This window comes from Schistocerca serialis, chromosome 3 (assembly GCF_023864345.2).
Source record: "Schistocerca serialis cubense isolate TAMUIC-IGC-003099 chromosome 3, iqSchSeri2.2, whole genome shotgun sequence".
NCBI lineage: Eukaryota > Metazoa > Arthropoda > Insecta > Orthoptera > Acrididae > Schistocerca > Schistocerca serialis.
Window position 1 is genome coordinate 691,130,935 of NC_064640.1, and position 12,964 is coordinate 691,143,898.

Here is a 12,964-nt window from a genome sequence, read left to right on the forward strand (position 1 = left end):
AAATTATGTGCTGTAATTGAATTAAATACATTGCTTGTGAACGTAGAACGAATCATATACGACAAGTGAATGATTAACTACTGTTTCTGCTGCAATTGGACCACAATTATAAAATTTACAAGAGTATTCATGACAGAAAAGCAAGAGTTAAGAAATGAGAAGAACTGTTATCCTATCAATACAGTGACCAAGCTATGAAGGAAACCAAGGGGATTTTTGCAAACACAAATATAATGCAAGTTGAAAAAATTCAAACGTGGAAGAACAGTTGAATGAAATGGTTGGTGATGTGAGAAGAGATTTAAAGATGAACATCCATAACAGTTAAACAAGCATCTTGGAATGTAATCGAATTAAATCAAGTAATGATCAGGGGATTAGAAAAGAAAATGAGACACTAGTAAAAACAGCAAATCGGTTTTATTACTAGTTCCCACGTAGATACAAAATGTAGCAAGAAAAGGATTTCTTAAACACAGTAGTTTCAGAATATCAAATAGATCTCTTATTATTAAATCACACGTTGTACTTTCTGAAAGTGTTTATCTGGAGTGTAACCTCATATGGAGATGAAACACAGACGACAAACAATTTCAGAAGGAGATAAAATAAACGTTGGGAATATGATGCTGAAGATTAGGTGGGTCCATCGGATATCTAATAACTGGTAAAGAATCGAACGGTGATGAAGAGGAATTTACGGTACAACTACACGAAAAGAAGGAAACAGTTGATACAACACTTACTGAGGAATCAAGCGATTGTCAGATGCGGAATTATTGGAAGAGATTGGGGCGGGGGATAAAGTTTTACGGGGATACCGGAGCATGTTTACGGTTTGCAGGTTCTCGAACGGAGGACCACAAAAACAACCATGAGAATAACATTTACTTGTAGTGTAGAATATTATGGAGTACATTCTGTGAGAACATTCTTGGCAGCCATTAAGAAAAAGTAACAACAGGTGTATTAAGCTATTCTCATTGAAAACAGCAGACGTTACGTAGAATGTGATACGATAAAAATTGATGAATGCTCTCCAAGTACACACAGGCATAGAAATTATTTTTATAGAGTAATCATAAAACTAATCCAGAATAAAAACAAGTTACCGTAAGAGGTGCGAATCTGACTCGTCTATAACGAATATCTTTAGTGCTCTGCAATGACTGACCGACAATGAAGGACTCTGGAGACATCGCATATCGCAGCACTAAGCGGTATTAAACTAAAATAAAATTGGGATTTAATAAATTACACATTTTCCCATGTTTGAATTTATGGCCTGTAAGGCATCATAAGTGGGCAGCTGCATTTCTAAACTCAATGTGTTTGCGTAATTACGTCCCCTACAGACCACCATTATTAGCGTAGCACACAGAGTGGCGGCGAACAAGTAGAACACTGTAAGTACAGTAACCTCGTTTAGGTCTGCTGTAGTTTCTTTTAATCACTCATTTTAAGCGATAATACTTGAATTTATTTTTAGGTTTTTAAATTCTGTACTTACAATGAACTGAATAAACTTCTTTAAATTCTGAGCGTAGCGTCATACACAGCAAGTGAATGATTATATACAGTTTCCGCTGCAGTCTGACGGCAGTCATAAAATTTATAAGCTAAATCATGAAGCGACAAAGAAATTAGATCAAGAATAAATTCTGGAAAGACGACAATCTCTTTATTGAATGGAATTCTCTGGGACAAACACATAACAACTGATAACAAAATAAGGATTTTTAAAACAATTGTTAGGAGCATTATTACATATGGTTCAGAAGTGTGGACAACAAAATGGCAACTGAAATCAAAATTATTAGCCACAGAAATGGATTTCTGGAGACGTTCAGCAAGAATATCGAGACGAGAAAGAATAAGAAATGAAGTAATCAGAGACAAGATGAAATATAAAAATTCAATTATTGATTTCATCGAGCACAAACAACTTAAATGGTATGGACACATCAGACGAATGGAACAGGAAAGGCTACCAAAATGCATAATCGACTGGGTACCAATTGGAAGAAGAAAAAGGGGACGACCACCTGATACATGGATACAGGGAGTTCAGTCAGCAATGAGGAAGAACAACATTCCTGAAGATTTATGGACAAGTAGGGAAGAGTGGAGAACAATAATTAGTGACCTACTGTAATCTAGAATAGGTGCTGGAAAAATGTACTCACATTGTAAATGCAGAATAATAATAATAAATCATGAAGCGAGAGCGGTACGTCAGAAGGGAGTAGAAGCGTTCTCCTGTCGCTGCAGTGGGCAAGGTATGAAAGAAAGCAAGAGGAATTTCGAAAAGGCAGTTTAAATTGAAGGTGAAGAAATTCAAACTTGGAAAATAAATGAACGCAGTGGCTAGTCTCGCGAGAAGATATTACAGTACGTTCGTGAACAGAAGTTAAACTAGGAGCTTGGTATACAGCCGACATAAGTCAAATAATCCTCAGGGAAATAGAATATGAAATTACACACTATTAAAAGTAGTAAGAAAGATTTGATGAATGATGCAGATTAAATGGTTAGGAGGTAAGAATTTTAATGACTATATAGAGCATCAGACTGTAGTGAAAATAAATTTATGGTACAACATGACTAAAAGAAAAGATATTTTGACGGAACCCTTATTGAGACATCAAGTCATCGTCCGTTTCGTAGCCATTTAAAATCACTTTCGTAAAGCAGTGTATGAAATTTTCATTTGCTTCTCGGAAACAGCTGCCACTTATTAAAAATCATGTAGTAAGACACAAAGCCACATACACCACCCCCTCCATCCTAAATAATGAAACTGAAGTAACGCTGTAAGCTGTAGAATAGATTGGGATTCAGGTTGGAGGAATTAATGCTTATGACCACTAATGAAGCAGAAACGACACAGCGCTTTCGCCTGACGTATAGGCCTCTGAGTGCTAAACAGTGTGCTAATGTCGTACTGTAGTGTTCATAAGGAAACTAGATTTGAGTTAGTCGTTTCACCTGCTTATCACATTGTTAGTGAAAATTCAAATGATAGTGAAATTTTAGGATTAAAGATTAGGAAGTTCTCATTTCTAGTGTAGAATAAGATGGTGCCCATCCTTAAGTTCTAGCCAGTCAGTAGAAAAAATATATAAACGGACGATAGAATGTATTTTCAAGAAAAATAATGTTTTACTCCATTTACTGTGGAAAATTCCAGAAGTACAAAAATACATTAATTGAAGTAAGGGTTAGAAACCCTCCAAATTTCTACTTGCTTGCAATATGTATCTCATCGACAAAACATTAGGGTACTCCGAGATAAATATAGAATATTACAGGACGTGTGAACCTAATCCGTCAACAACGGTTAAAGTTGTTTTGTAATGACTGACCATCAATGAAGAACATCGTATAAGACTTTAAAGACATTGCATAGCATTACAATAAGCAGGCTATCGTTCTATTATATGCATTTTTAATAAATCAAACACTTACCCACAACGATTTACTTAAAGCTATGGGATGACGGAGTAGGACAATGAGCCACAGCAGACAATCGGGAACGTCGTTCGTTATGGCCGGCAAGGCGTCATAAGTCGGCATACACATGTTCTTAAAGCAATGCGTATGGCCACTTATGACTCCTGCAGGCCACTCTTAGTAATGTAACACACAGGGCTTGAAGACGCACAAGTAAAACAATGGACTCGCATCAGGAAATACTGCAGTTCGAAACAATATCTATTTAGATTCTAAGCAATATGTGTAGCTCCTCTGTGGTTCCCCCAAATCACTTACTTCTAATACTGGTATTTATATTAACATTTATGTTTATTAAATTATCTAGTTATATTCAACTCGATAGACTTCTTCAAATTCTGGATATAGAGCGGATCATACACGACAAGTGCATGATTTGCCAAACTTCCGGTTGTATTCACACAGGAGTTAAAGGAGCTTTTAGAGTATTCATGCAGGTGAAGGAGTAGTTGAGAAGCGAGAAGAAGTGTTCTCCTATCTGCAGAGTGAGTAAGCTGTGAAGGAAGCAAAGGAGATTTTCGGAAAGGCTAAAAAGTTCAAGATAAAGAATTTCTACTTGCTTGCAATATATATTTCATTGAGAAAACATTAAGGTACTCCGAGACACATACAGAATATCATAAGACGTGCGAATCTAATCCGTCAGCAACGGTAAAAGTTGTTGTTTTGTAATGACTGACCGTCAATGAAGAACATCGTATAAGACTTTGAAGACACTGCATAGCACTAGAATAACCAGGCTATTGCCCTGTTATATGCATATGATACAAGTCGAAGGAGAAAGTAAAATTCATTTTTAATAAGTCAAACACTTACCCAAAAGGATTTTCTTAAAGCTATAGAATGGTGGAGTAGTCCAATGAGCCACAGAAGACAGTCGGGAACGTCGTTCGTTATAGCCGGCAAGGCGTCATAAATGGAGATACACATGTTCTCAAAGCAATGTGTACGACCAGTTACGAATCCTGCAGACCACTTTTATTAATGTAACACACTGAGTTTGAAGAAGCACAAGTAAAACAATGGACTCGCATTAGGAGATACTGCTGTTCAAAACACGATCTATTTAGTTCGTAAACAATCTGTTTAGTTCCTCTTTGGTTCCCCTAAATCACTCACATAAAATTCTGGTATTTATTAACATTAATGTTTATTAAATTATCTAGTTATATTCAACTCGATAGACTTCTTCAAATTCTGGATATAGAGCGGATCATACACGACAAGTGCATGATTTGCTAAACTTCCGGTTGTATTCACACAGGAGTTAAAAGAGCTTTTAGAGTATTCATGCAGGTGAAGGAGTAGTTGAGAAGCGAGAAGAAGTGTTCTCCTATCTGCAGAGTGAGTAAGCTGTGAAGGAAGCGAAGGAGATTTTCGGAAAGGCTAAAAAGTTCAAGATAACGAAATTCTACTTGCTTGCAATATATATTTCATTGAGAAAACATTAAGGTACTCCGAGACAAATACAGAATATCATAAGACGTGCGAATCTAATCCGTCAGCAACGGTAAAAGTTGTTGTTTTGTAATGACTGACCGTCAATGAAGAAAATCGTATGAGACTTTGAAGACATTGCATAGCACTAGAATAACCAGGCTATTGCCCTGTTATATGCATATGATACAAGTAGAAGGAGAAAGTAAAATTCATTTTTAATAAGTCAAACACTTACCCAAAACGATTTTCTTAAAGCTATAGAATGGTGGAGTAGCCCAATGAGCCACAGAAGACAGTCGGGAACGTCGTTCGTTATGGCCGGCAAGGCGTCATAAATGGAGATAGACATGTTCTCAAAGCAATGTGTACGACCAGTTACGACTCCTGCAGACCACTTTTATTAATGTAACACACTGAGTTTGAAGAAGCACAAGTAAAACAATGGACTCGCATTAGGAAATACTGCTGTTCAAAACACGATCTATTTAGTTCGTAAACAATCTGTTTAGTTCCTCTTTGGTTCCCCTAAATCACTCACATAAAATTCTGGTATTTATTAACATTAATGTTTATTAAATTATCTAGTTATATTCAACTCGATAGACTTCTTCAAATTCTGGATATAGAGCGGATCATACACGACAAGTGCATGATTTGCTAAACTTCCGGTTGTATTCACACAGGAGTTAAAAGAGCTTTTAGAGTATTCATGCAGGTGAAGGAGTAGTTGAGAAGCGAGAAGAAGTGTTCTCCTATCTGCAGAGTGAGTAAGCTGTGAAGGAAGCGAAGGAGATTTTCGGAAAGGCTAAAAAGTTCAAGATAAAGAATTTCTACTTGCTTGCAATATATATTTCATTGAGAAAACATAAAGGTACTCCGAGACAGATACAGAATATCATAAGACCTGCGAATCTAATCCGTCAGCAACGGTAAAAGTTGTTGTTTTGTAATGACTGACCGTCAATGAAGAACATCGTATTAGACTTTGAAGACATTGCATAGCACTAGAATAACCAGGCTATTGCCCTGTTATATGCATATGATACAAGTCGAAGGAGAAAGTAAAATTCATTTTTAATAAATCAAACACTTACCCAAAACGATTTTCTTAAAACTATAGAATGGTGGAGTAGCCCAATGAGCCACAGAAGACAGTCGGGAACGTCGTTCGTTATAGCCGGCAAGGCGTCATAAATGGAGATAGACATGTTCTCAAAGCAATGTGTACGACCAGTTACGACTCCTGCAGACCACTTTTATTAATGTAACACACTGAGTTTGAAGAAGCACAAGTAAAACAATGGACTCGCATTAGGAAATACTGCTGTTCAAAACACGATCTATTTAGTTCGTAAACAATCTGTTTAGTTCCTCTTTGGTTCCCCTAAATCACTCACATCAAATTCTGGTATTTATTAACATTAATGTTTATTAAATTATCTAGTTATATTCAACTCGATAGACTTCTTCAAATTCTGGATATAGAGCGGATCATACACGACAAGTGCATGATTTGCTAAACTTCCGGTTGTATGCACACAGGAGTTAAAAGAGCTTTTAGAGTATTCATGCAGGTGAAGGAGTAGTTGAGAAGCGAGAAGAAGTGTTCTCCTATCTGCAGAGTGAGTAAACTGTGAAGGAAGCGAAGGAGATTTTCGGAAAGGCTAAAAAGTTCAAGATAAAGAATTTCTACTTGCTTGCAATATATATTTCATTGAGAAAACATTAAGGTACTCCGAGACAGATACAGAATATCATAAGACGTGCGAATCTAATCCGTCAGCAACGGTAAAAGTTGTTGTTTTGTAATGACTGACCGTCAATGAAGAACATCGTATAAGACTTTGAAGACATTGCATAGCACTAGAATAACCAGGCTATTGCCCTGTTATATGCATATGATACAAGTCGAAGGAGAAAGTAAAATTCATTTTTAATAAGTCAAACACTATTCCAAAACGATTTTCTTAAAGCTATAGAATGGTGGAGGAGCCCAATGAGCCACAGAAGACAGTCGGGAACGTCGTTCGGTATGGCCGGCAAGGCGTCATAAATGGCCATACACATGTTCTCAAAGCAATGTGTACGACCAGTTACGACTCCTGCAGACCACTTTTATTAATGTAACACACTTTGCTTGAAGAAGCACAAGTAAAACAATGGACTCGCATTAGGAAGTACTGCGGTTCAAAACACGATCTATTTAGTTCGTAAACAATCTGTTTCGTTCCTCTTTGGTTCCCCTAAATCACTCACATCAAATTCTGGTATTTATTAACATTAATGTTTATTAAATTATCTAGTTATATTCAACTCGATAGACTTCTTCAAATTCTGGATATAGAGCGGATCATACACGACAAGTGCATGATTTGCTAAACTTCCGGTTGTATTCACACAGGAGTTAAAAGAGCTTCTAGAGTATTCATGCAGGTGAAGGAGTAGTTGAGAAGCGAGAAGAAGTGTTCTCCTATCTGCAGAGTGAGTAAGCTGTGAAGGAAGCGAAGGAGATTTTCGGAAAGGCTAAAAAGTTCAAGATAAAGAATTTCTACTTGCTTGCAATATATATTTCATTGAGAAAACATTAAGGTACTCCGAGACAAATACCGAATATCATAAGACGTGCGAATCTAATCCGTCAGCAACGGTAAAAGTTGTTGTTTTGTAATGACTGACCGTCAATGAAGAACATCGTATAAGACTTTGAAGACATTGCATAGCACTAGAATAACCAGGCTATTGCCCTGTTATATGCATATGATACAAGTCGAAGGAGAAAGTAAAATTCATTTTTAATAAGTCAAACACTTACCCAAAACGATTTTCTTAAAGCTATAGAATGGTGGAGTAGCCCAATGAGCCACAGAAGACAATCGGGAACGTCGTTCGTTATGGCCGGCAAGGCGTCATAAATGGAGATACACATGTTCTCAAAGCAATGTGTACGACCAGTTACGACTCCTGCAGACCACTTTTATTAATGTAACACACTGAGTTTGAAGAAGCACAAGTAAAACAATGGACTCGCATTAGGAAATACTGCTGTTCAAAACACGATCTATTTAGTTCGTAAACAATCTGTTTAGTTCCTCTTTGGTTCCCCTAAATCACTCACATCAAATTCTGGTATTTATTAACATTTATGTTTATTAAATTACCTAGTTATATTCAACTCGACAGACTTCTTCAAATACTGGATATAGAGCGGATCATACACGACAAGTGCATGATTTGCTAAACTTCCGGTTGTATTCACACAGGAGATAAAAGAGCTTTTAGAGTATTCATGCAGGTGAAGGAGTAGTTGAGAAGCGAGAAGAAGTGTTCTTCTATCTGCAGAGTGAGTAAGCTGTGAAGGAAGCGAAGGAGATTTTCGGAAAGGCTAAATAGTTCAAGATAAAGAATTTCTACTTGCTTGCAATATATATTTCATTGAGAAAACATTAAGGTACTCCGAGACAGATACAGAATATCATAAGATGTGCGAATCTAATCCGTCAGCAACGGTAAAAGTTGTTGTTTTGTAATGACTGACCGTCAATGAAGAACATCGTATAAGACTTTGAAGACATTGCATAGCACTAGAATAACCAGGCTATTGCCCTGTTATATGCATATGATACAAGTCGAAGGAGAAAGTAAAATTCATTTTTAATAAGTCAAACACTTACCCAAAACGATTTTCTGAAAGCTATAGAATGGTGGAGTAGCCCAATGAGCCACAGAAGACAATCGGGAACGTCGTTCGTTATGGCCGCCAAGGCGTCATAAATGGAGATACACATGTTCTCAAAGCAATGTGTACGACCAGTTACGACTCCTGCAGACCACTTATATTAATGTAACACACTGAGTTTGAAGAAGCACAAGTAAAACAATGGACTCGCATTAGGAAATACTGCTGTTCAAAACACGATCTATTTAGTTCGTAAACAATCTGTTTAGCTCCTCTTTGGTTCCCCTAAATCACTCACATCAAATTCTGGTATTTATTAACATTTATGTTTACTAAATTATCTAGATATATTCAACTCGACAGACTTCTTCAAATACTGGATATAGAGCGGATCATACACGACAAGTGCATGATTTGCTAAACTTCCGGTTGTATTCACACAGGAGTTAAAAGAGCTTTTAGAGTATTCATGCAGGTGAAGGAGTAGTTGAGAAGCGAGAAGAAGTGTTCTCCTATCTGCAGAGTGAGTAAGCTGTGAAGGAAGCGAAGGAGTTTTTCGGAAAGGCTAAATAGTTCAAGATAAAGAATTTCTGCTTGCTTGCTATATATATTCCATTGAGAAAACATTAAGGTACTCCGAGACAGATACAGAATATCATAAGACGTTCGAATCTAATCCGTCAGCAACGGTAAAAGTTGTTGTTTTGTAAAGACTGACCGTCAATGAAGAACATCGTATAAGACTTTGAAGACATTGCATAGCACTAGAATAACCAGGCTATTGCCCTGTTATATGCATATGATCCAAGTCGAAGGAGAAAGTAAAATTCATTTTTAATAAGTCAAACACTTACCCAAAACGATTTTCTTAAAGCTATAGAATGGTGGAGTAGCCCAATGAGCCACAGAAGACAGTCGGGAACGTCGTTCGTTATGGCCGGCAAGGCGTCATAAATGGCCATACACATGTTCTCAAAGCAATGTATACGACCAGTTACGACTCCTGCAGACCACATTTATTAATGTAACAAACTGAGTTTGAAGAAGCACAAGTAAAACAATGGACTTGCATTAGGAAATAGTGCTGTTCAAAACACGATCTATTTAGTTCGTAAACAATCTGTTTAGTTCCTCTTTGGTTCCCCTAAATCACTCACATCAAATTCTGGTATTTATTAACTTTAATGTTTATTAAATTATCTAGTTATATTCAACTCGATAGACTTCTTCAAATTCTGGATATACAGCGGATCATACACGACAAGTGCATGATTTGCTAAACTTCCGGTTGTATTCACACAGGAGTTAAAAGTGCTTTTAGAGTATTCATGCAGGTGAAGGAGTAGTTGAGAAGCGAGAAGAAGTGTTCTTCTATCTGCAGAGTGAGTAAGCCGTGAAGGAAGCGAAGGAGATTTTCGGAAAGGCTAAAAAGTTCAAGATAAAGAATTTCTACTTGCTTGCTATATATATTTCATTGAGAAAACATTAAGGTACTCCGAGACAGATACAGAATATCATAAGACGTGCGAATCTAATCCGTCAGCAACGGTAAAAGTTGTTGTTTTGTAATGACTGACCGTCAATGAAGAACATCGTTTAAGACTTTGAAGGCATTGCATAGCACTAGAATAACCAGGCTATTGCCCTGTTATTTGCATATGATACAAGTCGAAGGAGAAAGTAAAATTCATTTTTAATAAGTCAAACACTTACCCAAAACGATTTTCTTAAAGCTATAGAATGGTGGAGTAGCCCAATGAGCCACAGAAGACAGTCGGGAACGTCGTTCGTTATGGCCGGCAAGGCGTCATAAATGGAGATACACATGTTCTCAAAGCAATGTGTACGACCAGTTACGACTCCTGCAGACCACTTTTATTAATGTAACACACTGAGTTTGAAGAAGAACAAGTAAAACAATGGACTCGCATTAGGAAATACTGCTGTTCAAAACACGATCTATTTAGTTCATAAACAATCTGTTTAGTTCCTCTTTGGTTCCCCTAAATCACTCACATCAAATTCTGGTATTTATTAACATTAATGTTTATTAAATTATCTAGTTATATTCAACTCGATAGACTTCTTCAAATTCTGGATATAGAGCGGATCATACACGACAAGTGCATGATTTGCTAAACTTCCGGTTGTATTCACCCAGGAGTTAAAAGAGCTTTTAGAGTATTCATGCAGGTGAAGGAGTAGTTAAGAAGCGAGTAGAAGTGTTCTCCTATCTGCAGAGTGAGTAAGCTGTGAAGGAAGCGAAGGAGATTTTCGGAAAGGCTAAAAAGTTCAAGATAAAGAATTTCTACTTGCTTGCAATATATATTTCATTGAGAAAACATTAAGGTACTCCGAGACAGATACAGAATATCATAGGACGTGCGAATCTAATCCGTCAGCAACGGTAAAAGTTGTTGTTTTGTAATGACTGACCGTCAATGAAGAACATCGTATAAGACTTTGAAGACATTGCATAGCACTAGAATAACCAGGCTATTGCCCTGTTATATGCATATGATACAAGTCGAAGGAGAAAGTAAAATTCATTTTTAATAAGTCAAACACTTACCCAAAACGATTTTCTTAAAGCTATAGAATGGTGGAGTAGCCCAATGAGCCACAGAAGACAGTCGGGAACGTCGTTCGTTATGGCAGCCAAGGCGTCATAAATGGCCATACACATGTTCTCAAAGCAATGTGTACGACCAGTTACGACTCCTGCAGACCACTTTTATTAATGTAACACACTGAGTTTGAAGAAGCACAAGTAAAACAATGGACTCGCATTAGGAAATAGTGCTGTTCAAAACACGATCTATTTAGTTCGTAAACAATCTGTTTAGTTCCTCTTTGGTTCCCCTAAATCACTCACATCAAATTCTGGTATTTATTAACATTTATGTTTACTAAATTATCTAGATATATTCAACTCGACAGACTTCTTCAAAGTCTGGATATAGAGCGGATCATACACGACAAGTGCATGATTTGCTAAACTTCCGGTTGTATTCACACAGGAGTTAAAAGAGCTTTTAGAGTATTCATGCAGGTGAAGGAGTAGTTGAGAAGCGAGAAGAAGTGTTCTCCTATCTGCAGAGTGAGTAAGCTGTGAAGGAAGCGAAGGAGTTTTTCGGAAAGGCTAAAAAGTTCAAGATAAAGAATTTCTACTTGCTTGCTATATATATTCCATTGAGAAAACATTAAGGTACTCCGAGACAGATACAGAATATCATAAGACGTTCGAATCTAATCCGTCAGCAACGGTAAAAGTTGTTGTTTTGTAAAGACTGACCGTCAATGAAGAACATCGTATAAGACTTTGAAGACATTGCATAGCACTAGAATAACCCTGTTATATGCATATGATCCAAGTCGAAGGGGAAAGTAAAATTCATTTTTAATAAGTCAAACACTTACCCAAAACGATTTTCTTAAAGCTATAGAATGGTGGAGTAGCCCAATGAGCCACAGAAGACAGTCGGGAACGTCGTTCGTTATGGCCGGCAAGGCGTCATAAATGGCCATACACATGTTCTCAAAGCAATGTATACGACCAGTTACGACTCCTGCAGACCACATTTATTAATGTAACAAGCTGAGTTTGAAGAAGCACAAGTAAAACAATGGACTTGCATTAGGAAATACTGCTGTTCTAAACACGATCTATTTAGTTCGTAAACAATCTGTTTAGTTCCTCTTTGGTTCCCCTAAATCACTCACATCAAATTCTGGTATTTATTAACTTTAATGTTTATTAAATTATCTAGTTATATTCAACTCGATAGACTTCTTCAAATTCTGGATATACAGCGGATCATACACGGCAAGTGCATGATTTGCTAAACTTCCGGTTGTATTCACACAGGATTAAAAGAGCTTTTAGAGTATTCATGCAGGTGAAGGAGTAGTTGAGAAGCGAGAAGAAGTGTTCTCCTATCTGCAGAGTGAGTAAGCTGTGAAGGAAGCGAAGGAGATTTTCGGAAAGGCTAAAAAGTTCAAGATAAAGAATTTCTACTTGCTTGCAATATATATTTCATTGAGAAAACATTAAGGTACTCCGAGACAGATACAGAATATCATAAGACGTGCGAATCTAATCCGTCACCAACGGTAAAAGTTGTTGTTTTGTAAAGACTGACCGTCAATGAAGAACATCGTATAAGACTTTGAAGACATTGCATAGCACTAGAATAACCAGGCTATTGCCCTGTTATATGCATATGATACAAGTCGAAGGAGAAAGTAAAATTCATTTTTAATAAGTCAAACACTTACCCAAAACGTTTTCTTAAAGCTATAGAATGGTGGAGTAGCCCAATGAGCCACAGAAGA